Raw genomic sequence first — 24,108 nt, 5'->3', positions numbered from 1 at the left:
GTATTTTGTGTACATAGAAAAAGTCTTAGATCTTTGAGTTCAGCTCATGTAAAATGGGGGCAAAAACAAAAGTGTTGTGTTTATAATTTTGTTCAGTGTATATATGCGTAACATCACAGGACACGACATTATCAGATTTTATGTAACATCACAGGGAGTAGCATTAGAGAAAGAGAAATACAACTGGAAGGGGAATAATCCCTAGATAAATAAAATGCAATTAAAGATTACAATGTGTGTACAATGTCTGACTGTACATGTAACATTGTGTGTAGCAGAGTGTCTACAGGGCCGGCCCTACCTGTTAGGCGGACTAGGCAGCCGCCTAGGGCGCCCCTTGGGAAGGGGCGCCGCCAGGAGCGCCGGCCCCCCTCATGCTGCAGCCGCCCGAGTGCTCTGTAGAGAGCCTCAGGCAGCTGCAGCTTTGCCCAGGCTGGTGCGTCCATGAGGAGAGGGGCTGACAGGAGGGAAGCGCTCAGCGCTCCCTCCTGTCACTCCCTCACTGTAGCGTGGCCGAGCGCTGTATGGTCCGCGGGTACAGGGAGCATCTGTCTCCTGTACCCGGCCGGACTAACAGGAAGTGCACACTGAGTGTGCACTTCGTGTTAGTCTGGCCGGGTACAGGAAACAAAAGCTCCCTGTACCCGCGGACCATACAGAGCTCGGCCACGCTACAATAGAGGTGGGGGGAGAAAGAGAGTGGGGAGGGGCAGAGGCGTAGCGTGGGGGCTGCAGGGGGGGCCGGCCGCAACATCTGGGGGGGCGCCAGGGGTGTATTAGCCGCGAGGCAAACAAGGCGGCATTTTCCAGGGGGCGGCAAAAAAAGCTGCCCCCAAATGCCCAAGGCAAATGTCTTGTTAGCCTTGCGGCTAACAGACATGCCGGCGGGCTGCTAGGCTGGGCGGGCGGCATTGGTGGGCGGCCGGCGAGGGAGCACTTCCTCTGAGCTGTCTACTCAGCTCCCTCGCGCGCCACAGAGTGAGGCTGGGAGCCGGAATATGACGTCATATTCCGGCTCCCAGCCTCACTCTGCGACGCGCGAGGGAGCTGAGCAGACAGCTCAGGGGAAGTGCTCCCTCGCCAGCCTGCCGCCCGCCAATGCCGCCCGCCCAGCAGCCACTGGACCACCAGGGAGGAAGAGAACCCCCCCCCCAGCATTTCCAAAGATAAGGATGCTGGGGAGGTTACATTTAAAAAAAAAACATGTGTTAAAAATGTGAGTGTGTGTGTATGTCTGTTAGTGTGTATGTATGTCTGTTAGTGTGCGTGTCTGTTAGTATGTGTATGCATGTCTGTTAGTGTGTGTATGTGTCTGTTAGTGTGTGTGTGTGTGTGTGTGTCTGTTAGTGTGTGTGTGTGTGTGTGTGTGTGTGTCTGTTAGTGTGTGTGTGTGTCTGTTAGTGTGTGTGTGTGTGTCTGTTAGTGTATGTGTGTGTGTGTGTCTGTTAGTGTATGTGTGTGTGTGTGTCTGTTAGTGTGTGTGTGTGTCTGTTAGTGTGTGTGTGTGTGTCTGTTAGTGTGTGTGTCTAAAAATCCACGGGTTAGGGGGCGCAAATTACTTGCCTTGCCCCGGGTGCTGACAACCCACGCTACGCCACTGGGGAGGGGGAGAAAAAGAGTGGGGAGGGAGGGGGGGAGAAAGAGAGTAGAGAGTGGGGAGGGGGAGAAAGAGAGTGACAAGGGAGGGAGGGGGGAGAAAGAGAGTGACAAGGGAGGGAGGGGGAAAGAGTGACAAGGGAGGGAGGGAGGAAAGAGAGTGACAAGGGAGGGGGGGAGAGAGTGACAAGGGAGGGAGGGGGAGAAAGAGAGTGACAAGGGAGGGAGAGGGGGAAGAGAGTGACAAGGGAGGGAGGGGGAGAAAGAGAGTGACAAGGGAGGGACGGGGGAGAAAGAGAGTGACAAGGGAGGGACGGGGGAGAAAGAGAGTGACAAGGGAGGGAGGGGGGAGAAAGAGAGTGACAAGGGAGGGAGAGGGAGAAAGAGATTGACATCCATCACACACACACACACAATCATGCAACCCTTACACACACAGAAACACACAATGCATTCCTTACACACACTCAATGCACCGCTTACAGACGCACACACTGCATCCCGTACATACACAAAAACACACCTTGCAGCCCTTACACATACAAACACAGATTCACACAATTCCTTACACACATATCAGGACATCCCCTACACACTCCACCCCCTGTGAACAAACTCATTGGTGGAACATGAAGGTGGACCCTGAGCTGTGTAAAGGGCCCCGCAAAAAGGGAGCTGCTTCCCGTTCTCCCAGAACATTGATTTTTGTGACCACAGTTACAAACAGCCTCCAGAGATCCTGTTCTACACCAGACCAGTCGTGCCAGACTGCAGCTAGAGCCCATCATCATCCTCATCTGGTTGTAAGTAGGCAATCTAGTATATTATTCGTGGCACTAATCTCTAATTTACCTCACATTAAAGAAACACTATAGTCCCCAGAACCACTGCAGCTTAACCCCTTAAGGACCAAACTTCTGGAATAAAAGGGAATTATGACGTGTCAGACATGTCATGTGTCCTTAAGGGGTTAATGTAGTGGTTCTGGTGTCTATAGCCTGTCCCTGCAGGCCTTTTAATGTAAACACGGCGGCACTGCAGCACTGGCGTTAGTTAACATGGCAGATCATTTGGGTGGGGCATTGTGATGTCACATGGGGGTGGGGGGGGCGGCAAACTTTACTTTTGCCTAGGGTGGCAAAAATCCTTGCACCGGCCCTGAGTGTGTATGCATAGCATTGTGTATATTGTGTGTTTGTGTCACTGTATATATACTGTGTGTGTACTATTGAAAGTGCTGTTTAGTGAGTGAGTGCACTGGATCGTGTATGTTTTATGAATTGGCCCCAGCAGCACCCTTATAAGGTATGCATATTCAGGTGAGTGTAGCCCTCTTTGTTTCATATATAAATATATTTGGCAGTTCAGGATAATTCCTGCGGATTTGCACCCCTCCTTGTCACAGGTGCCTTATTCCAGCACCATATTTAACCTTGAAAGCTTTCGCAGGTGAGTAGGATAGGACCTGCCAAAAATGGGATAAATTTGCTTTGTGGCAGGTTCATGCAATGCACGACCATATACTGTAACCAAATTTCCCCCTTAGGTGTTTAAAAAAACAAAACAAAAAAAACAAAAACAAAAAAAAACCACCTAACTTTTGTGACCTTTGAAGTTGCTATTTAGTGTTTCACTCAGAGTGCGGGCATCTTGTATGTTGTATACTGTGTACTATACTCTACTGTGCATAGCAGCGTGTGTCATTGTATGAATACTGTCTGTGCATATTGTGTGTGCATATTGTGTTTGAGTGTGTCAGTGTGTGTATACTGTGAGTGTGCATCAATGTGTGTATATGCCATGTACAACAGAAGTGGATGTTCTGACTCCATTTCTTTCACCTCTCTCCCAGAGTCTAGTCAGAGAAAAATACAGGCCATTGCATTTCTAGTATTTTTGGAATACCAGCATCGACCAGACAGTAAAATATCGGCCAGGTGGCAATCCTACTCTCAGCCACCAGACCAGAGATGTTACTCTCGGGAGTCTTTGCAAAATAGGTAAACACAACCAAAAGTGACAGATCCTCTTTAATGTCAGTTTGACTTTCTTCCCTCTTTCCCTCCATCCCCACTCTCGATCCCTTTTCCTCACCCCACCACTTTACTTTTCACATTTTTTACCTTTCATACCCTTTAGGTTTTGTTTTCTGTACAATTGTTTACCTCTATATATTCATTTGTTTTATGTTGTTTTCTTCACTTCTCACACTTATTGTATGTTATACCTCTGTACTTAAAAATGTTATAGCAAAAAATACTGAAGAAGGGGGTCAGTTTACACACCCACTCAAACATTCCTCTTATGATTGTGAGTAAAAAAATGCATCAAACCAAATTCTTTACACTTCTACAAATGTGGCACAAGAGTTAATTCTAGGTATGTTTAGAGTGATTAGTAATTTAGTCTCTTATTTGGCAGATGTTTTATATTATAAAGATATGTTTGACACATATTGAATAGCTGTGGAAATGTTTCCAATTGGGAAAACAAAACTTGGTTTTTCTGACCATAAAAAAGTTTGAAAAATATACAGACAAAAAAAATGTGCAGTTCAGCGCTGCATATGTTCCTATGGGGATTTTAAGGCACCTGAATATGGACAAGGAAGGCACAAGCAGATTTTTGACAAGGTTTTTACTGAATATCCTTGTAGCATAAACACTGGTACTGCTCTGTTCAATGCTTTTGATTTCAAATAAAATGAATCAAGTACAGTTATGAACGGAATACCTTGGATCAAAGGCCCTCCACACCTAATTAAATTGCAAAGTTGTGTCCAAAATATGCTAGAAAAGGTTTCTCTGTTTTAAGAATTGATTCACATATGTTTCCCTGGAAAATGTGAGAATTCACTTTTGATGCTTAACTTAACTTGTTAAGGATCACTGAGGTTCCATGGCGTCATCATAATATGTTTCTGGTTATATAGTTGGTACATGGATTGTACACCATTTCTTACCCGTGCTGGATGGTATATTACTGCTGCTACCTTTGCTACGTGATCACATCATTGTTCGAGGATGCTCAGAGCTCTGTCTTCAGGCTCTATACACCAACGAGCAATGTGCTATTATAATACCTTCACATATGCCCTCATTCTGTAAACAGCAAACAGGTTTAGAGCTAATGTGAACAATGACCGATACTGTTCAATACCTATTAGAATATTCTGCATATAAAAGCAAATATATTATCTTCATGTTGGTGTTTTTCCTTTTTGTTTTATGGAATGTTAACACTTTTACAATTTGCAGACATATACATGCACAGAGCTACCATTATTATATATTGACTATAAAAAAACACCCCACAATGTAACAAATAAGATGCTTTGGGCACAACCATGGGACAGCATAGTTACACACATAATGGACTAGTACTGAATCAAATACAGAAAAGGGTAATCTTTGAGAAACCTGGAAGCACAAAACCAACACAAAGTAACTTGTTATAGCAAAAAGGGGCTTACCCATTAAAAAACACCTGTCGTGCCCCACAATGTATGCTCATTAGATTAAGCATAAGATTTTTTTTCTATACATTGTGTTAGCAGTTTTGCTAACAAATGTAAATATAAAAATATTTAAGAGTCAATGCCTGTGTGCCACGGCACTGACTGACAAGGGAGAGAAGACCCATAGCAAACACAAGGCATGTGCTCTGGTTGATATGGAAACTCGTTAAGCAGAGATTTGCAGCGTGCGTGCCGTGCGTAGCGTTGCCATGGTAACCTGCAGCAACGTTTTGACGGCCGCGGGACTCGCAAGATTTAGACAGGCGAGGTGAATGGAGCTGCTGAGAAGGTAAGTAAGAGCTTGCTGGGCCCCCAAGGACTGCTGGGCTTGTCATGGTTCCGGCGGTCCTGATCGGCAATATCGGTATCTTTATTGTCCGATACCGATATTGCCGAAAATACTGAATATCGGCCAGACCGATAATCGGTCGATTCCTAGTACAGGGTAACAAATTCCAAAGAAACAGGGCAGTCCATTTAAAATACTGCAGATGAGTTGGCAATGTGAGAGCGAGGCAGCGAGCATATGTCAGGAGAAGGTAAATTTTAGAGCGAAGTGAATGAAAAAAAATTATATTTGTTGAGTAAGGAGGAAATGTAGTGAGGAGTGAGGTTAGTAAAGGCTTTGTAGTGTTAGCAGTTTGAATTGGATCCTGAAAGATACAGGAAGCTAATGTAATGATTGGCAAAGGGGTGAAGTGTGGGAGTAGCGGTCAGTCAGGTAATAAGCCTGGCGGCAGCATTCCTATCAGTCTAAAAAGGGAAATGCAGGTACTTGGAAGGCTGATGAGTAGTGAGTTGAGATTAAAATTGTAAAGTGCAGGTTGCTTCTCACCTTATTATGAGCCTCTGACTTGGCTCTAAGTTTGCAGATGAATGTGTCTATTCAGGGTGACACTACCCTTCATTGACAGCAGCGATGGTCCACCAGACTATATGGTTAAGTACAATTAATTTTTTTTTAGGTAAAAATAAAAACAATATTAGTACATACATAAAAGTCCTGGTGATGTAATGTCCAAAACGCGTTTCGCCGATCAAATTTGGCTCTCAATTGGTACAGTTCCTGCTGCTGATTCAGATTTAAACCAGCTGTTTAACGCTCCTAAAGCACAGCTTTTAAAGGATCAAGCGTAATTGTACTGATAACTGTAAATTCCAGGATCAATGAGAATAATTAACGACTATAAAGATAAAGGTTACCAAGATACATTACTAGAAAGAGCGTAAAATGAAGTTACAAATGAGGACAGAAATGAACTAATAAAATATAAGGAGAAAAGGAATAATACAAAATAACAAAATTTACATTTTATTTGTGTTTTTTATTGCAACAGTGGCCATTTAAGGACCTCTGTTGCCGGGATTTGCCATTTCCTGTAAGTTGGTGTATGAACCTGTGACAATGGGACAGTAGCTAGAAGGAGAGGTAGAATTAATAGATGGCTTCTTAGGATGGGGTTAAAAACTGAGGGAAGAGGGAAAAATGCTAGCAGACAAAGAGAGGTCGAAAATATGCATTAAGACCATGGTAGAAGATTGGACGAGGGGATGGGATCTAGAGAGCAAGCAAGTAGTGGGGCGAGAGGGCAGGAGAAGTTTAGAGACCTCTAGCTCAGAGACAGGGGAAACGGAGTTAAAGGTAGAAGAAGGTAAAGAAAGGTAGGCAAGTACTGAAGGGGCGATTGCATTTCTAATTTGATTGAATGCAATCTAAAAATTTGCAAGCCAACTGAAATTCAAAATCATTAGTGGTGTGGTTAGTTAATGGTGGGATCGCAGTGTGACGAAGAAGGGAGTTAAAGGTATGAAAGAGGCGTTTGGGATCACAAGAGTAGGTGCCGAGGAGGAGAGCGGTAAAACACTCGCTTGTCAAGGGAAAGGGCAGAAAGTATTATTGCCGTGGAGCCCTGTTAAACATTCATACAAACCAGCAATATGGAGCTCCTAGACACCAGGGACATTGGAACATGAAAGAGGGACGGAGGGATTTGGGCCCAGAATAGGGACAGTTGGGAGGTATAACAACTACCCTCTTACATTTTCATCTCTAGCTCAGCACAGATGCCTCCAAAGCTGTTTGACAGACATTTGGCAATACTGCTACAGTGGTTATGGTGCCCAGTTTAACTCTGCACCCAATAGAGGCGACATGCTGCCTGGAGCACTATTCATGCAAAGCCCCACAGGATGAACCAGGCATACATGTGCAGCGAGGCTTGGCATGTTATATTTCACACACACCATCACCCAGAGGGGTAGAGAGAGAGAGAAATAGCGCTCTGCCCCGGCCAGTTCGTGATTTTGGACACCTCGCACTATCCCACAGGTTTCTCCAATGGACGCTTGCTCTAACCGCCTCACACAGCGCTCTCCCTGCGCAGCCTAGCCTCAGTCGGGATGCTGCAGTTTGTGTCGCCGGTTGTGATTGGCTGCCGAGTAACACCCAGCTTATTACAAAGCGTTTCATTGGTCTCCGCAGCGCAGCGTCCGGAAGTAGTCCGTTGCCGTGGTTACCATAGCTGTCGTACCTCGCAGTAACCGTCTGTTGGGCCTGCAGGAGCGACCGGGAACCTACCGTGCGAGCAGGTCAGTCCTCCATCACAGCGTTAGCAGTTCATCAAGGCAGATGTTAGTTTTCCTTCTAATAGCGGGATGGCAGCCAGCTGGCAGAACAATTGGCTCAGCTCCGGTCTGTTTATATAAAGTCACCGCGTACAGGCGCATTTACTGCCTTTATCCTTCATGGTGCACCACATTTTGGAAAGAACAAACCCGGTTATGTTGTTTTACCAGGCTTCCCGAAACTCCGGCCCTCCACAGGTTGCTGAACTACAACTCCCATGATTCTATGAATGAAATGGGCTGAGAATCATGGGAGTTGTAGTTCAGCAACATGTGGAGGGCCGGAATTTGGGGAAGCCTGGTAAAGTATACAGCTGCTGCAGAGGGGTTTCTCTTCTAGAGAGTAATCTAATAGCATGAATGGCTACTAACCTCTTGCACACCAGCTGCTGGAGTATATGGTTACCATGATATTCAGCCAACTATGTAAATGCTAATAAAAATAATATTAAAAAATAACTTAATACTAATAAATCACTTTCCATCAATTCCTAAGTTTAGTTACAGGGCCGGTCTAAGCACCATAAGCATGTTGCTTTGTTGCAAAAAGTTTGTTGCTTATAGTACCTTGAGTCCACTTTGATATCTCAGACTGAGCTGTAATGGTACTTTGTACAATACATTACTGCTGCTAAACACAGCACAACAAGGGATGTCATTCAAGCAGCCTTGGGGACTTAGTTCAGGGTTACTAATGTTCTGTTCTGGCACTGTTTGTGCATGCTGCTGAGAATGCCACACACCCAGGAGGGTGAGCCAATCCAGAGGCTGAGCATGACTTAAACAGTGAATTGGGCTGAATGTAAAATGACAGCAGCTGTGGGTTGGCTGATATCAGTTTAAAATGTACCTGTCATGGTACAGGACACTTTATATTAAAGAAAATAAAAACAAATAATTTATCAATTTGTTAGCAATTAGGAGAAAGGCCTATTTATAAACAGATTGCACCTACAATTGTTAATTAATTCTTTGCCATAGACCCCTCTGTCAAAGAATTGCCTGACAAAGAAAGGAGAACCCTCCTGCAGACAGAATTCCTGCTCTTTAGCACACCAGTGCAATGGTTACCTCCTGCCAGTCAGCCCTGCTAAGTTGAGGATAATATGTCATTTCATTTTGACACCTACGCACAGTCCAATCTACTCAGACATTGCACAGGGAATTTGACTGAAGAGGGGTGTTACAGTAATGTGGCACTCACAGAACTTCAGACATGGTGGTGCTACATTGAAAGTAAGTATGGTTAAAGAGACACTATAGGCACACAGACCACTTCAACTCATTGAAGTGGTTTGGGTGCAGTGTCCCATGTCCCTTAACAATGCAAAAGTAATTATTAACCCTTTCAGGGTTAACTCTAATGGCTGTCACTAGACGGACTTCCGGGCTGTTGTTCGACTTTTGTTCGAAGGAGGGGGACTAGCAAAATAAGTTTGTTTTCCTGGCACTATATTTTACCTTTAATATTCAAAATATTTTAAATGAATATGTAATTTTTATGATTTCTATTAACGTGAATCTGTCATGACAGTCACTTTATAAAGCAGCTCAGATCATCAATTGATGATTTTGAACTTCATTGAATACTTGAATTGTCAGGAAAGTGATTTTCATTTTTTTGGGGCTAAAATACATTAATTGTCAGTTTGTAAAAAGTCTATATTTAAGCAGTTTTTGCATTTTGGCTATTTTAGCATAAAGTTTCAAATTCACTTTTATGTATGTATTTTGTTTGTAATTCGCATTGCATTAAAATGGTTGGAGATCATTCTAATTTACCCATAGAAAGTCCTCAATATTGGTTATAGTGTTGTTTGTCATAATACTATTGACATATGCAGAAGGATTTTGGTGTAAGATTTATCTGACAGAGATTGATTAATTTATGCAATTTTCAGTGAGTGTGTGTGTGTATCTGTTTAGGTTATTGGCCCCCTTCTATCGCATGGGGAAGGTGTTTTTACCCACTCCATGCCGGTCTCACCATGACTGCCCCACTTTCCTGGCTTGGATCATCAATCTTTCCCGGCTTGGATCATCAATCTTTGCCACAGGAAAGCATTGAGAGGCTATAACGCATGAATCTATGTATATGGCTAACATTCAGCGCCTCCATGCAGAACGTGGAGACTCTGAATGTAGGTGCTGAACACTGTACAGCTCTGGACTAGGAATCGCCTCAAGTGGCCGTTTGAGTGACTGTCCCTAGAGGTCTTACTAGACTGCAATGTAAGTGTTTACATTAAAAAGCCTACAGGGACAGGATATAGACACCAGAACCACTACATTAAGTTGGTTCTGGTGACTATAATGTCCCTTTAACCCCTTTAAGCCCTTAAGGACCAAACTTCTGGAATAAAAGGGAATCATGACATGTCACACATGTCATGTGTCCTTAAGGGGTTAAGAATTGTATTTTTGTTGTTGAAAATAAAACTTTTTTTTAAGCTGTCTCCTAGATTCCAAGCAAATGTGTCAAGCCCTGCCGTAGACACTATCCTGTGCTATATGAGATGCTATCCTGTCAATATAAGATACATCATTTCAGTTTTTACAGTTAGAAAATTTCATAGATGGATTTGATGAGTCTGTCTCATTTTGGGGCATTGTAGTAGTTTGACTGTTGAAATTATCCCTTGAAGTCCTACCATTTGGGAAAGAAGACATTCCAGGCCATCTCATGTGGTGTATATTATGCCTTAATGTGCCTTATATTGTGCTTTATACATTTTCTCAACAGTTTATGCCAAAGTTTGTAGGAAAATAATGTTTTGCTTTTTGCTTTTTTTTTTTTTTACATGTACGTTGCATTTTTGCCATGTATTTTGTAAATCTGATGTATTCCACTGTGATAAAAAAGCTGGTGAGTGGTGCAGAGTAGAGCCTAGATGTCTCCTTCAGTAGGGATCTCATCCGATGTGTCTAGGGCCTGTTCCTTTGAGGAGACTGACGACGAGTCACCATTTTCATTTGGTGGGAAGGTTTCAGGGGCCTTTGCAGATTGGAACATTAGATCTCCTATATCCTGGGTACCTGAAAATTGTATAGGTCCCTGACGTGCTGGACTTCCCCCCATAATAGTCAGTGGCTTTTATTGCTTTTAGGTGCAAACATAAAGCTTTCAAGTAGGCTAAAACAAGCTTTTGGTCTCAGAGCTCCACTGCAACACCTTTGCTCCGTTCGGCTGCCAGCTTCACTCCATCTATGTCTCATTATGAAGCATTTTAGCAGTTGACTATTCACATTACTCCAGGATACCTCATAGTGTGTATATTATGTTTTAATGTGTTGCATTATTTTCACCAGTTGATGCCAACTTTTGTAGAAAATGTGTTTTTGTTTTGTTTTTGTGTATTTTGACATGCACATTGCATTTTTGCTGGATATATTGTAAATCTGATGTGTTCCATTGTGACAAAAAAACACAAATTATGCTCAGCTATATCTTCTGAGTACAGCAATACACCCAATGTATGTCGTTTTCACTATTTTGTCATATTACTGTGCAATTTATAGATGTGATAGTTTCAGCATATTAAAGGACCACTATAGTGCCCTGAGGGTGCCCACAATTCCAATTTGGGCAGCAGAGCAAGCAGAGGAAATGAATAAAATATTAAAAATAAAGAAAACAATAAAAACAATTGAGTCCAATATCCAACGCGTTTCGTCCGAAATAATATGTAAAGGACTTCTTCAGGGATATGTTGAAAGTCTTGTGTAGAAGGACTTCTTATACCCATAGTAATTCTTCTTAATGCCGTTCACCGGCAGCGTGCGTTCAAAACTGGAGCGCAAAGACGCACTTCCTATGACGTCCATCCGGTATTATGCGCATGCGTATAGAAAATCAGAGTTCCAGACGCTCGAACATCGGTCGCGTCATAACGCATGCTATAGAGGTCTAAATACTAAAGAAAAATATACACAACCAGCAATATGTCGCCATACAGACATGAAAGAACAAAAATAAAATAGAATAACGTGAAATCAAAAGATAAATTAAATATAAATGAATTAAGAGCATATAAAATATATTAAATGTACAAATAAATATTGAATCAATTAATCCATTGGAAAATAGTTTAGAGTGGATGTATCAATACACCAATCAATTAACTCATATATAAACACCATCTATCTAAATGGTTAAAGTAAAAATAAGAATAATAATATGTAAAAATACCAAAAGCCACCAATGTACAGATACATAAATGGGAATGCAGAAAAAATGGGAGAAAAAGGAGAATTTATACATACAAATTCCAAACAACACATCCAGTGTTCTGAGAGATATATTAAATCAGACCTTGTAAGTCTATTTCAGCATTAAGGCCATGATGTAATGTTTTAAGAGTATATATCCAGAATGCTTCTTGACAAATTAATTCTTGAAGTTTATCCCCTCCTCTACAGCCCAATATGATGTGTTCTATACCAAAGGCTTGAACATTTTCCCAACAAAAGAGGGGACATGTATTGCAGTGTCTAGGAACACTATGATCAAATTTGCCTTTTTTTGATGTTATTAAAATGTTCTAGGAGCCTAATGTGGAGTTTTCGAGTGGTGCGGCCCACATATTGGGCTCCACAACCACATTGAAGCAAATGAACCACAAAAGTAGTGGAACACTGGATATGTTTTCTGATTAAGTATGTTTTCTTTGTTTGAGTACCAACAAAACTAGTTATTTTTCTTTTTTGGTATTTACACGTGGAGGTTGTATTTCACATTGTATGCTTATTGAATGTGGTTTCCACTTTGTTGTCTCTTGTTTTACTACTTTGGGTGTTAGTGAGGTTCACCTGGGACCCTTTCAATTTAGCAGATTTATTATCTGTAATTAGCTTGTATACTATTTCTTTTTTCACTTTAAATTTTTTAATGGAGCTGTGTCTCATTTTGTAGTATTCTAGCATTTGCTAGTTCAAACTTTCTCACAGAGGTGTACCATTTCTTTTTTTTTTTTTTTTTATAATTCTTTATTTTTGTTGTGCACAAGATAACAAAAGAGCTTGCAGTACCATATCAGCATAAGCAAGCACAATAATATCCTAGCAGTATACATATATGGTAATAAGGTGGTGGCACTTTTTTTTTATTAAGTGTAGATATCAAAACGCTAAACATATGCATCTAGTTACAGGTCGAGGAAGTTAACAGAGAACATAACATGCAATTCTGTAGGTATAGTAGTAATATTATCACATGAGGGGTTTCAAAGCAAGGGATTGACTATTATCCTATACAAGATTACACGTCTATTTGAGCATGGGCACACGAGTAAGAGAAGTGAGTGAAGGCATGCTTATACACGTTAAACACTATATTATGCTTAAAAGATCGAGGCATAGACACATTATCAAGTAATTATATTCTACAAGTATTATAGTAGTCGCTTGTCACCCTGGTTGGTCTAGAGTTCTTAAGTCGATGTATGTTCCAGGGGTCTGTGACTTGGTAGGTCCGAGGCCTTGTTAGTAGTCGCGGGCCTGTGCTCAGCCGATGCCCAATCCACCATGTCGGTACGACCGGGTGCGGGTGTCCGTCGCTGTTCTGGCGGTGCTACTCCAGGGGTGTTTCTGTGTGCCTTGTGAGTGTCCCAGGGGCTTTCTCCTCAAGTAGCCAGGAGTGCTTTCTCTGAGGTGAGTGTCTCTTAGGGAGTGTGCTTGGAGGACGTTTGGTAACGTGTGGATGGCAGTCGCTGGTATAGAGAAGTGGTGTGCGTCGGGAACCCGTGCGGCCGCCATTATGGGTCTGGCTAGGCCTCCTCCGTTATGTGCCTGTGATCTGGCCCGAGGTGTTGGTGGGTGAGTAGTCGTGTGCAGGCTGCGGTGCTTGGTATGGTGGGCCTGGACTCTTTCTGCCTCCTGGGCTCTTTCTTGGAGGCTTTATTAGTCGCTCCGTTCACCGTCATGGAGCAGTCACCTCCGCCGATCTTGGCACACATGGCATCCGCCATCTTGGGTGGTGTGTTCTGGCGCTCGAGCAGGGTGGCCTTGTTGTCGGGCCTTGAATGCACAGGTGGTGACCGGGATAACCCCCGCCGGTCCATAGGGGGGGGGACGGGGCCAGGTCCACCCGTGTCTCAGCTTCCAAGTCGGCACCTTTAGGCAGGATAGAGGGGCAGCGGCCGTCCACCCCTCTCACCGCCAGCTTAGGCCCCCACTCTGTCGTCGAGGGCTGCGCCTCCAGGGGACTGCAGCTCCGTGGGCCAGCCTCTCCCTGGATCCGGTGTCTCCGTGTCACCAAACACCCATGCTTTCGGTTTGTTCTTGGGTCGTTTACCATGTTTTTGGTGTTTAATTAGGTGTGCTCAGCAGGAGCTGGACGTGAATGCGACCGTCCAGCTTGGCGGTGCGCCCCGCCCCCCGTGTACCATTTCTTAAGGAAGACACACCTATTATTGTGTCTCCAAGCTATGTGTTCTGAGTACAGCAACACCCCCATGTGGATATGTGGATGTTCTAAGGGGCAAATATGAGACGTGTCCATTTCCTTTTTTTTCTATCTTTCAATTTTGTTATTGGGTCCATGCCCCCAACTTAAGGGAAGTTCTAGCGGGTTATTTTTCAAACTACCCCGCTATGGCCTACAATGTTTGTTAAAGATAACATCTCATGGTATCTCAAATAGCATATTTTCATCCTAATTGTATAACAATATTTTATCTAGTTTGTACCAAGTGTAGTGGGAATAAGTGTTTTTGTAACATTTTAGAGTATTTGAGGAGCCCATTGTTGCAAATTACCCCACAAAGCCTACATCTATTTTGAAATATAAGCAGGTCATTAATTCAAATTATGAACAAGGGCATACTATTTCCAGTGAAAGGGGGACTATTTTTGGCATAAAATTATCAGCGTCATTGGCAGCTCTAAGGGAATCCTGTTTTTCTGCTGTGTGCTTTGCAGGTTCAGGTAAATTCAGCTGGTCAAACTCTGAGGCACTGTCACTGTCTAAATTCTTCTGTAAGCCTTCTCTGCAGTGAACTTCCTAAGCATTTTTAATATTTTACACAATAACATTAAAGGACCGCTCCACAGTCAAAAACATAGAATAAATAGCTGTTTAGTATATATACCCCTCCAATGAATTCATGCAAGTATTCATTGGAGGTAAACCTTAAAAGAGATTGCAAAAGCTGCAGTTCTTATGAACTGATGCCTTTGCAAGCCCTCATTTTTTGTCCCCCAGAAGTGACTTTCAGTCTCAGTGCGACACTTTCTTCAGTGTGCGCGTTGGCTCATGTGATTGCGCATGCCTGCTCACAGAAATCTGCTCTTTTATTTGCCCTGTGTGTGGTAAATCTTAAAATAGTTACCTATGCAAAAGCAGGATGGAGAGGGGCAGTAGAAGCTGATTTCCATTCTTCCAGCACTTTGGTCACAGACTGCATGTCTTCTGTGGGGCTTTTTTTCTGGGTAGTTGGCTGACAAACTTCTGATTTAAGTGGGCAATTAAGAGGCGAATTTTAAACAAGTTGTCATACTGTGGACTACATCTTTGTATTCTCACTATTATCGTTAAAATGCATAAACCGCAGTAATGTCTCATATCTGCATCTCTTCATAGTTTATGAAAAGATTCAGGTGCAACAGATTGGATTATTTGTCCAAATCAAGCGAATAATAGGCTTTTTCATGATCGCCATTAACATTGTGAGTGTCCAGAATTTCATTATATCAGGGACATAGGGCTGTGGCAAAGATACTGATCAGCATAGAGATTGGTTTGCATTACAATCTTCCCTAAAATATCTTCTCCCAGAAACAACTTCATAACCTCCACTGGGACACATCAGCCTGTATATCTGGAGTAGCAGTAAATATATGAATAATGGGTAATAATGATAATAATTGGTAAAATCATTGGGGGGTACCCAGTCATATGCGTCTTGTGCAGCGTCTGGGGAATCCATGCTTGCCTCTTAGTCAGGCACATATTTGCAGTCATCCTTTGCCTCTCTGAATCAGTCGTTAAAATTGTATAAGCCTCCTCGGCAGTAAACATTTTAAGCATTTTCGGATTGAACTTTAACTAAAACTAAACATTCTTTAAAACGTATTATTTTTTCGTTTAACCCCTAACTAACCTAATACTTCCGGAATCTCTCAATTTCCCACTAATTTCCATCCACCCAGCTAACTAAACCACCAATAAAAACATTTAACCACTGAGGGTTAAAAAAAATAATCAAAGTTAAACCCTCATGGTAAAAAAAACAACAAAAAAGTACTGTGATCTGTATTCTGATCACTGCAAGCAGTTATCAAAGGGCAGGAAAGGGTTAAAGTACGGTTTAGAGGGATGAAAGGGGTTTTCATCTCACTGATGAAAATTCTATTACTAAAAGCACACCATGAATCTAAGGGTTTTTTAACTTATTTTTTACCTTTACCCAGACAGGAGGGCATGAGCAAGGGGGACGTAGAGGGATCTTTTGTGCCAGGAAAACAGCTTTGTATTCCTGGCACTATAGTATCCTTTAAGATTGTTCACGTCATGATGAAGCTAAACATGAGGAAGCACTTCTAGTGGCTTCTCTGAAACAGCAATATTTTACATTGTTTGAAAAATGGGACAGCATCAATGCAACAAAGCCACTTCATTCTGGTGAAGAAGTTTTGGATAAAAGGCCACTATCCTATATTTCTCTTGGGCTGCCTGTAGGTGGTCTCTTTTGCTTCCCTTTCGAAATTAATTATTTGGCATACGGCCTATGCCAAAAAATTGATTTGAAAGGTGGGAGAAAACCCTGTTTTTAAATTCTTTTAAATTTTATTCTTTCTTTATTCACGGTCAATAATTCAGTACAATACAGTGAGTAGAGAAATGGTGAGATAAAATCAATATAGACAGAAACACCAGTACTGCATGTAACATGTATAGGTATTAGGCATTCTAGGCCTTGGGGTTTTGTATTACAGTGGGACCTCGGTTTACAAACGCCTCGGTTAACATAATTTTCGGTTTATAAATGAAAATCCATTGAAAATAATGCCTCGGTTTACAATTTTTCTTTGCAATACAAGGCAAGTTTTCCCAGGATGCATTGCACCTGGGAGGTTTATGGCACCGCCCCCTGCATGCTGGAGCCTGTGGGTAGCACGTGGCGTTGAGTGTGGAGGTGTTGGAGCGACTTTTGCATCGAGTTTTGGAGCCATTCTGGAAATTGTTTGCAGTTTTGGGACTTTTTGGTGCATTTCTCAAGCTGTGGAAAGGTAGGGAGCTGAGCTTCGTCATTTGCATGCCTTTTATTGTGTGTTCTGCATTGTGGGTTGGTTTCCATGCCAGCTAATTTTGACTTTTTTTTTGACCTCCAGAACGGATTAATTGGTTTTCAATGCATTCCTATGGGACACCGCGTTTCGGTTTTCAAATTTTTCGCAATAAGAAACGTCCCTGAGAACGCATTAAATTTGTAAACCGAGGTCCCACTGTATATAAGAAATAGTGTAGTAAGTTGGATACTGCATCCGCTACATTCTACATCCGCTGCATGCTCTGTAAGCTGATAAAATGGTAGATAGTAGAAGGGATACTTAAGGGCATGGTGCAGAGTATGCCTCCAGCATAAAATATTCTAATCAATAGGAGTTGTACCTTCAGGTTGCTTGAGGGGGCTAGAGACCCCACTTAATCGGTGGTGGAATAATTAGTGTGATGTTATTGAGTAGTGGAGGGGGGGGGGGGAGGGTGGAGGGATATCATTGGGTCCTTGTGACCATTTAGGGTGCCAGTTAGGCAGTGTCAAAGCAATTTGAGATTTAAACTTGTGCTATATACTCTTGCAAGCAAAACTATATTAATATTAATCAACACAGGAAACATAAGGCATAATAACTGAGAAGCACACATGAGTGTATGCAAAAGGCACAATAGTGAGATCCTAGGCGCCATCAGGGAACTGGCTGGTATAAACGACATGACCCTCTCCGGGTCCCAGGTTGCTGAAGTCGGCTGAGGTGCGGCCTCAGGGGACTGTAGAGATAGTCCGAGCTGGAGCAGGATACCAGTTGTCTCCGAAGCCTTCAGAACTTTGAGGGTCCCTGTGTCCCGGTTGATTAGCAGACAGCGAGGTGTACCCCATTTATATGGCACTTTGTTATTGGCTAGTGCCTGTGTGAGCAATCTCAAGGATCTGGGCCAGTCTATTGTGGCCTTAGATAAGTCCAGGAAGAAGGTGAGGTATGCTCTTCAAACTTGAGTGGTGTCTTGTTGCGGACGGCTGCCATAAGGCCGTGCAGTCCTGCTCTTGTTGGAAGCAGAGAATCTTGTCTCTGCCCGTCTTCTGTGTGCCTGTGGTGGGTCCCGGAATGCACTACCATTCATCCAGGGTCATAGCCTTGGCTTGTTGGATGAGAAAAGCGTAGATATTAATCTGCGGAAGAGGTGCGGGAATTCTGCTGCCTCCATAGTATCAGGTAGGCCGTTGACTTTGGTGTTCTTTCATCTCTGCTTGTCTTCTAGAACCGCCATGCGGTCATTAGTTTGCCTTTGTGAGTGTTTGAGTTTTGCTATGATCTACTCCAGGTTGGCGATGCGGGTCTCGTGGGCTGCCGTGATAAGCTCTGAATTGTGGAGACGAGCCAAGAACCTGTTTACCTTCTCTCTGACCTGCCCGATGTCGGCCGCGATGTTGGGGCTCAGTTTGTCCAACAGGCCCCGCAGAGTGTCCTCCGTGACCGGAGGCTTTCCGGTAGGCTTCTCTGGTGAGCGCGGCTTTGGGTTGTCCGGCCGGGCCTCGAAGGGTAACTCTCCACACAGGGATTCCTCACTTGTAGTGCGGAATGGCGCATCCGAGACTCAAAAATAAGCTGGCATGGAAACCTCAAAATGAGCTGGCATGACAGGCCTCCACAATAAATTGCCAATATCGACCATTGTAGGGGGTCAATCTGGCTTGCACTTCTTGCTCCGACGCCCCATGACTGCAGATATGTGGCAGCTTCAGTTTTTGCCAATGACTTGCCGATTTTTTTTTTTTCTTGCTTTTCAGGCTCTTTTTGGTGCAGATGCACTCGGAGGTCCAGGAATGTGCGACTTGTCAGTATGGCCGCTGGCTCCGCCCCCCGAAAACCCTATTTTTATAAATTGCTTGCACAATATATAGCTGGAATTTTATGTTCTTTAAAAAGAGCAAAAGTCGTTTTGGCCACTTCGGTTTCCCTTTAACTTTGGGTTGGTGAAAAGCATGTTAAACGATCACTATAGGGTCAGGAACACAAACATGTATTCCTGACCCTATAGTGTTAAATACACCATCTAGCCCCACTGGGCCCCTCGTGCCTCCATAAATATAGCAAAATCTTACTGTATTCAAGCCTAAAGCTGTAACTCATGATGTTTGCCTAAAAAAAAAAACAAGCTGTCTGCTGACATCGTCAGAAGTGGTGGCCTGATCCAATCACAATGCTTCCCCATAGGATTGGCCGAGACTGACAAAGAGGCAGATCAGGGGCAAAGCCAGCACAAGTCAAACACAGCCCTGGCCAATCAGCATCTCCTCATATAGATACATTGAATCAATGAATCTCTATGAGGAAAGTTCAGTGTCTGCATGCAGAGGGAGGAGACACTGAATGTTTGGATGCATTTTAGGCAGCCATGACCCAGGAAGGATCTCTAACAGCTATCTGAGGAGTGGCCAGTGAAGTTATCACTAGGTTGTAATGTAAACACTGCATTTTCCCTGAAAAGACAGTGTTTACAGCAAAAAGCCTGAAGGTAATGATTCTACTCACCAGAACAAATACAATAAGCTGTAGTTGTTTCTCTGGCTATAGTGTCCCTTTAAGGACATGTGTTATTTGGAAAGTATATACCATAATAGAAGAGCTACAGTGGCTGTAATACAGTATGCATCACTCAATGCTTTCCCAGCTGAGTGCACCATGTGGAAGGCATTTTCTGTGTTAGAGGCTGTTAGTGAGTAGATGGGAGATGACACACAAACTCATGAAACACAGACAGTGCAAGTGCTGGGGCAGAACTGAGTTTACACTCTTTGAAATTGCTCCTGCTGCTTTGCAATCAAGCATTGGAGGATGGCTGGACTTCAAAAGACACTTCCTAAGGCTCCTGGACTCATCTCCCCACCAGCATACATAAGTTCCAAAACGTCACCTTATAAGTGCTGTAGACAGGTACCTACTCTGCCTAATGGGAAATCCAGCCCTGATTGATACCCTGCCATTTACACTACAGTTGTTTGTTTTAACATGACTAGAACACTTCACTTTAACAAATATGAGTGCAAGTTTACATCTTGAAATAGTCAAATGGAATATAACATATGCATGGTTTTGCAACATTCAGTTTGGCAGAGATCCCAGACTGTGCAACAGCAATATTGCTAAATATTTACTAGATATTCATTCTGTGGCATACTCTGACTGTTCCTTTATTTACCACAGCATGAATCTAAGTAATGTTAGAAATTCTGGGTTTGGCTGTACCAGTCTAATCTATGAAAATTAAGTGGTGGGGGCATTTGTGCAATTGTATGAACAAATATAAAAATGTGTTCACCATTCATCTTCATGGGCAGGAGGTTGCAATTTTGATTTTGTTTGGCGAAAAGATATATGCTTAAAATCAGATTTACACCAAACTGGAGGTCAGCTCCAGGGACATATTGGCATTGTTACCATTAGGGCAGCTATAGTGCCTATGGTCCTTGGGGGTGCCTGTTTAACCCCTTAAGGACACATGACATGTGTGAAATGTCATGATGTCCTCTTATTCCAGAAGTTTGGTCCTTTAGGGGTTAAAGGTAATCTCTAGTGCCAGGAAAACAAACCCGTTTTCCTGGCACTGCAGAATCCTGGAGTGCCCCCATCTCACGTTGCTGAAGGGGTTAAAACCACTTCAGTGACCTACTTGAATCCAGCGCCGATTGTTCCTTGGTGCGGGGGAGTCCTAATGCACATGCGCGGCAGACCTCCCCATTGGAAAGCATTATTCAATGCTTTCTTATGAGGATTCCGGCGACGCTGGAGGTCCTCAAGCATAGCGTGAGGACGTCCAGCAACGTTTAGACTACCAAAAGTCTTCTAAAAAGCCGAAAAGTCCCTCTAGTGGCTATCTGGCAGACAGCCACTAGAGGAGGACTTAACCCTGCAAGTTAATTATTGCAGTTTATAAAAACTGCAATAATTACACTTGCAGGGTTAAGGTTGATGGGAGTTGTGACGAGACCAATCTCGCCACATTGCATTGGAGGAGCCTGGTTGCCCGCCTGCTGCCTTTGGATTATGGACTGGCAGTTAAAGGGTTAATTTTACTGTGCAGAAGGACTTATTTCTCCCTTTCTGCACAGCCGTTCGGTAGATGCTATCTACCGAACAAACAGCCGTTTTTCAGCCTCCCCAGAGCCGTGGGGAGACGGCAGGCGCCGTTAATTGGCCACCCAGAAGCTGGAGTGTGCCCTCCATTTACCTCCCTGAAGCTGCGGTTAACCGCAGCTTAATTGATTGTTACTGGGTGGCCACGGTTACACTTAGCGGCCGCTAGATGGCGGTGTTCTGGAGCTCCCCGGGCAGCCAGCGCTTTTTTGCCCGGCTTTCATGCACCAAACCCGGACACTTTTACGTGCAGGCACCGCTGAACCTCCAGCCCCTGGTTCTAATTCGTACGGATTTGGCGAATGCATGTAAATTCGGTATTTTATGTTGGAGGAATGTTTTAACCCAGATAGCCATGCCATGGAGCATATTAGTGTAATTAAAGACTTTGGCTCCATGGCAATTAAACTGTATTCGTGTGGTCTGAGTGCCATTCACCTAATAATGTGCACTCAGACCTGAGCTATCTGGGGATATGTTACATGTCTGTGTTTTATGTGCAAAAAGTAACTTTGTGTATTTTAAAGTGATAGTCTGTCTTTGTGTCCCCACTTGTGTAATGAAGTTTTGCCTTTGTCCTGGGAGATAATTGAATTACTTCTCCAGGGCAGAGGGGAGGAAGCCAGGATGCATTGTGGGGATGTTTTACTGCTGTATGTCTGTAATTGGTACTTGTCTGTCCGTTGTTACAGTCTTCCATCTGGTCCCCTAGGGGAGTGTCCACCAGGTGGGAGACCTGCATAAATACAGGGGCAGGTAGCCCTCAATAAACAGACCACTGCTTGACCCTCAACACGGAGCCTTGTTTCGTTCTTGGGGGGATTCACTGTATGCTGATAGGGACTGATTGCCAGGAGTGTAAGCCGATTGGGAGCTTTTCCTGTTCGTCTGCTAGCAGCTATTCGTGAGGTTCCAGTTCGGGAGTTTGGAGTGCTACCTTATTCCCTTGTATGCAGTTCGGGAGTTTGGTGCATTCACTTATATCCAATTCGTGAGTTTTGGTGTTTCTACAGTAGCTGTGCCTGTCTCTGCAAAGGGGATTATCGCCTAAACGGTTTTTAACCCCTTGTCTGCTGAAACGGTCCGTTACAGGAGTTGACACCCAGACCATCTTTAATGAAAGCTACTCCTGTTAACTTGTGGAAACAGTTTATTTTTTTTAGGTTGGGGGGATCATGGGTAGTGGCATTGCAAGAATTCCCTTCTGGCATCTCTGGCTGGTGGCGCACACTGTGACACGCACATGGCTGTGTGTTTTTCAGCGTTTTAAATCTCACACAGAAAATGTTTTAGCTTCCTTGATTAGTTTGACACAAAGTTTGAGCACCATTCATAAATTAGGCTACCTGAAGTAGGCACTGTCTCACTGAGAGCTGAAATAGGGAAATTGGGATTGCCTGATAGATCAATTGCGGGTCTCTGCAAAAGCAGCACATTTTGGGTATTTGCTGTAAACAAGTGTTATCCATATGATCACTTTTTATTTTTTGATGCATGATTACATTATTTAAAAATTGTAAATAATCAATGAAATACAAACAAACAAATTGCACAGATGAAATGTTCCAATAAATAAATAAACGTACTTTACAAATAGGTGATTTAGAATTTTAGTGGCTCTCGACATTTCTACATTAGTAACTTAAGTGTGTATATTAATTTACCCCCAAACTATAATAATGGTTTATTTCTCATTTTTACATGGTGTTTTTAAAAAAAAATTTTTTTTTTCTTTTAAAGGTTTGTTCTCATAGATCCATTTGCTATGTAATTATATGAAAAGTGGCAGACAAGACTTAATAAACTTACCTTGAGATGTAATCAAGTTATATAGCTTTGTGTCTTTTATCACCAGCCAACAAAGAAAATAGCAAGGAAAGGGTACAAGCCGTTCTAATGCATAAATCTGCTAAAATGAAAATTACATTTGCTTGTCCAGACTCTCTCTTAGACATTTGCTCTATGGGAGGAGGAGGAAAGGTTTATTATCTGTGAACAATGCAAGGGTATTCAACTAAAATATACTTCATGGGGCTTTGGATCCAAAAAAATGCTACTGTATATAGACATTTTATCCGTTTCCTCTCTCCTAAATATTCTGTTTCACTATGAAATATGTCTGAAGTTTACAAATGCTTGTCAACCCGTGAGCCAGATGAAAGGTAGTTCATGATTAACCTATTGATCTAAAAATAGTTGAAGATCCTGCTCCTGAACGTGCTGTTTAGAATACACCGTGCCTAACAAGAGATGGATGTTTATTAGGCCTCCTAGTTAGACACTGCGTGGTTATATGGAAAATGAGATAATAGGGGGAGGATACAAAGGGACCCTGGAGTGTTCCTGTAAAACTCTATCTTTATCTGATTTTAATTTTTATCCATTTATGTATGCAACTTTTCTAACAGTGCTGTGATGGTCCTTGTATATAATTTACTTAAAATCTACTTGTGTTTGTCATAGAAGCTCTTTAATACTAGTTAGGCATTCTACAGAAAAATAAATACCTTTTTTTATAAACGCGATTAAGTTCTAGTTGAACAATTTCCATAAATGTTCTAATTTCTTATTTGAGTTTCTCTGAAAAGTTCAGGTTTTACTGATAAATTCATTGTTAGGCAGTCCACATATTTTTCCGTTTTCTTAGTTTAATGCACAGGGGTTTAAAGAAACACCTCCTGCAGTATCATTGGGATGTCATTAGCCTGTCTGGTACAAGAGGGCTTGGATGGCAAATGTCATTTCTGTGCATATGTCTATGGACAAAGTTACATTCATTGGCTGAGAGTGGTCAGCTGACACGCTAAGCCAATGATTGGCAACTGGATCGGTTTCTTATTTCTGAAGCTCTATAGAGGTCAGAAGTGCGTGACAGAGCAGGAGAAGCGTCTCAGGGCCAGACAGGAACCCAGGTAAGTGGGAAAACCATTACCAAGTGGTTTGCCTCATTACTGGGTAACTAGGCCAGGGTACTGCTGGTATCATAACCAATACAATAGGTACTGTAGGCACCCAGA

The 24,108-nt window shown here is 42.9% G+C and overlaps 1 protein-coding gene across 3 annotated transcripts in view; it reads left to right on the top strand.

Annotated features, from left to right (window-relative positions):
- The first annotated feature begins 7,612 nt into the window (after positions 1–7,612).
- Positions 7,613–24,108, top strand: part of ARMC9 (armadillo repeat containing 9) — a 163,822-nt gene continuing 147,326 nt past the window's right edge. For all 3 annotated transcript variants that reach the window (XM_063442856.1, XM_063442855.1, XM_063442854.1), the window contains exon 1: positions 7,613–7,702. The gene's annotated coding sequence lies outside the window, so the exon portion shown is untranslated. The remainder of the gene's footprint in view (positions 7,703–24,108) is intronic.

This window comes from Pelobates fuscus, chromosome 2, assembly GCF_036172605.1.
Source record: "Pelobates fuscus isolate aPelFus1 chromosome 2, aPelFus1.pri, whole genome shotgun sequence".
Classification (NCBI taxonomy): domain Eukaryota; kingdom Metazoa; phylum Chordata; class Amphibia; order Anura; family Pelobatidae; genus Pelobates; species Pelobates fuscus.
This window is presented reverse-complemented; position numbering and strand designations above follow the sequence as displayed.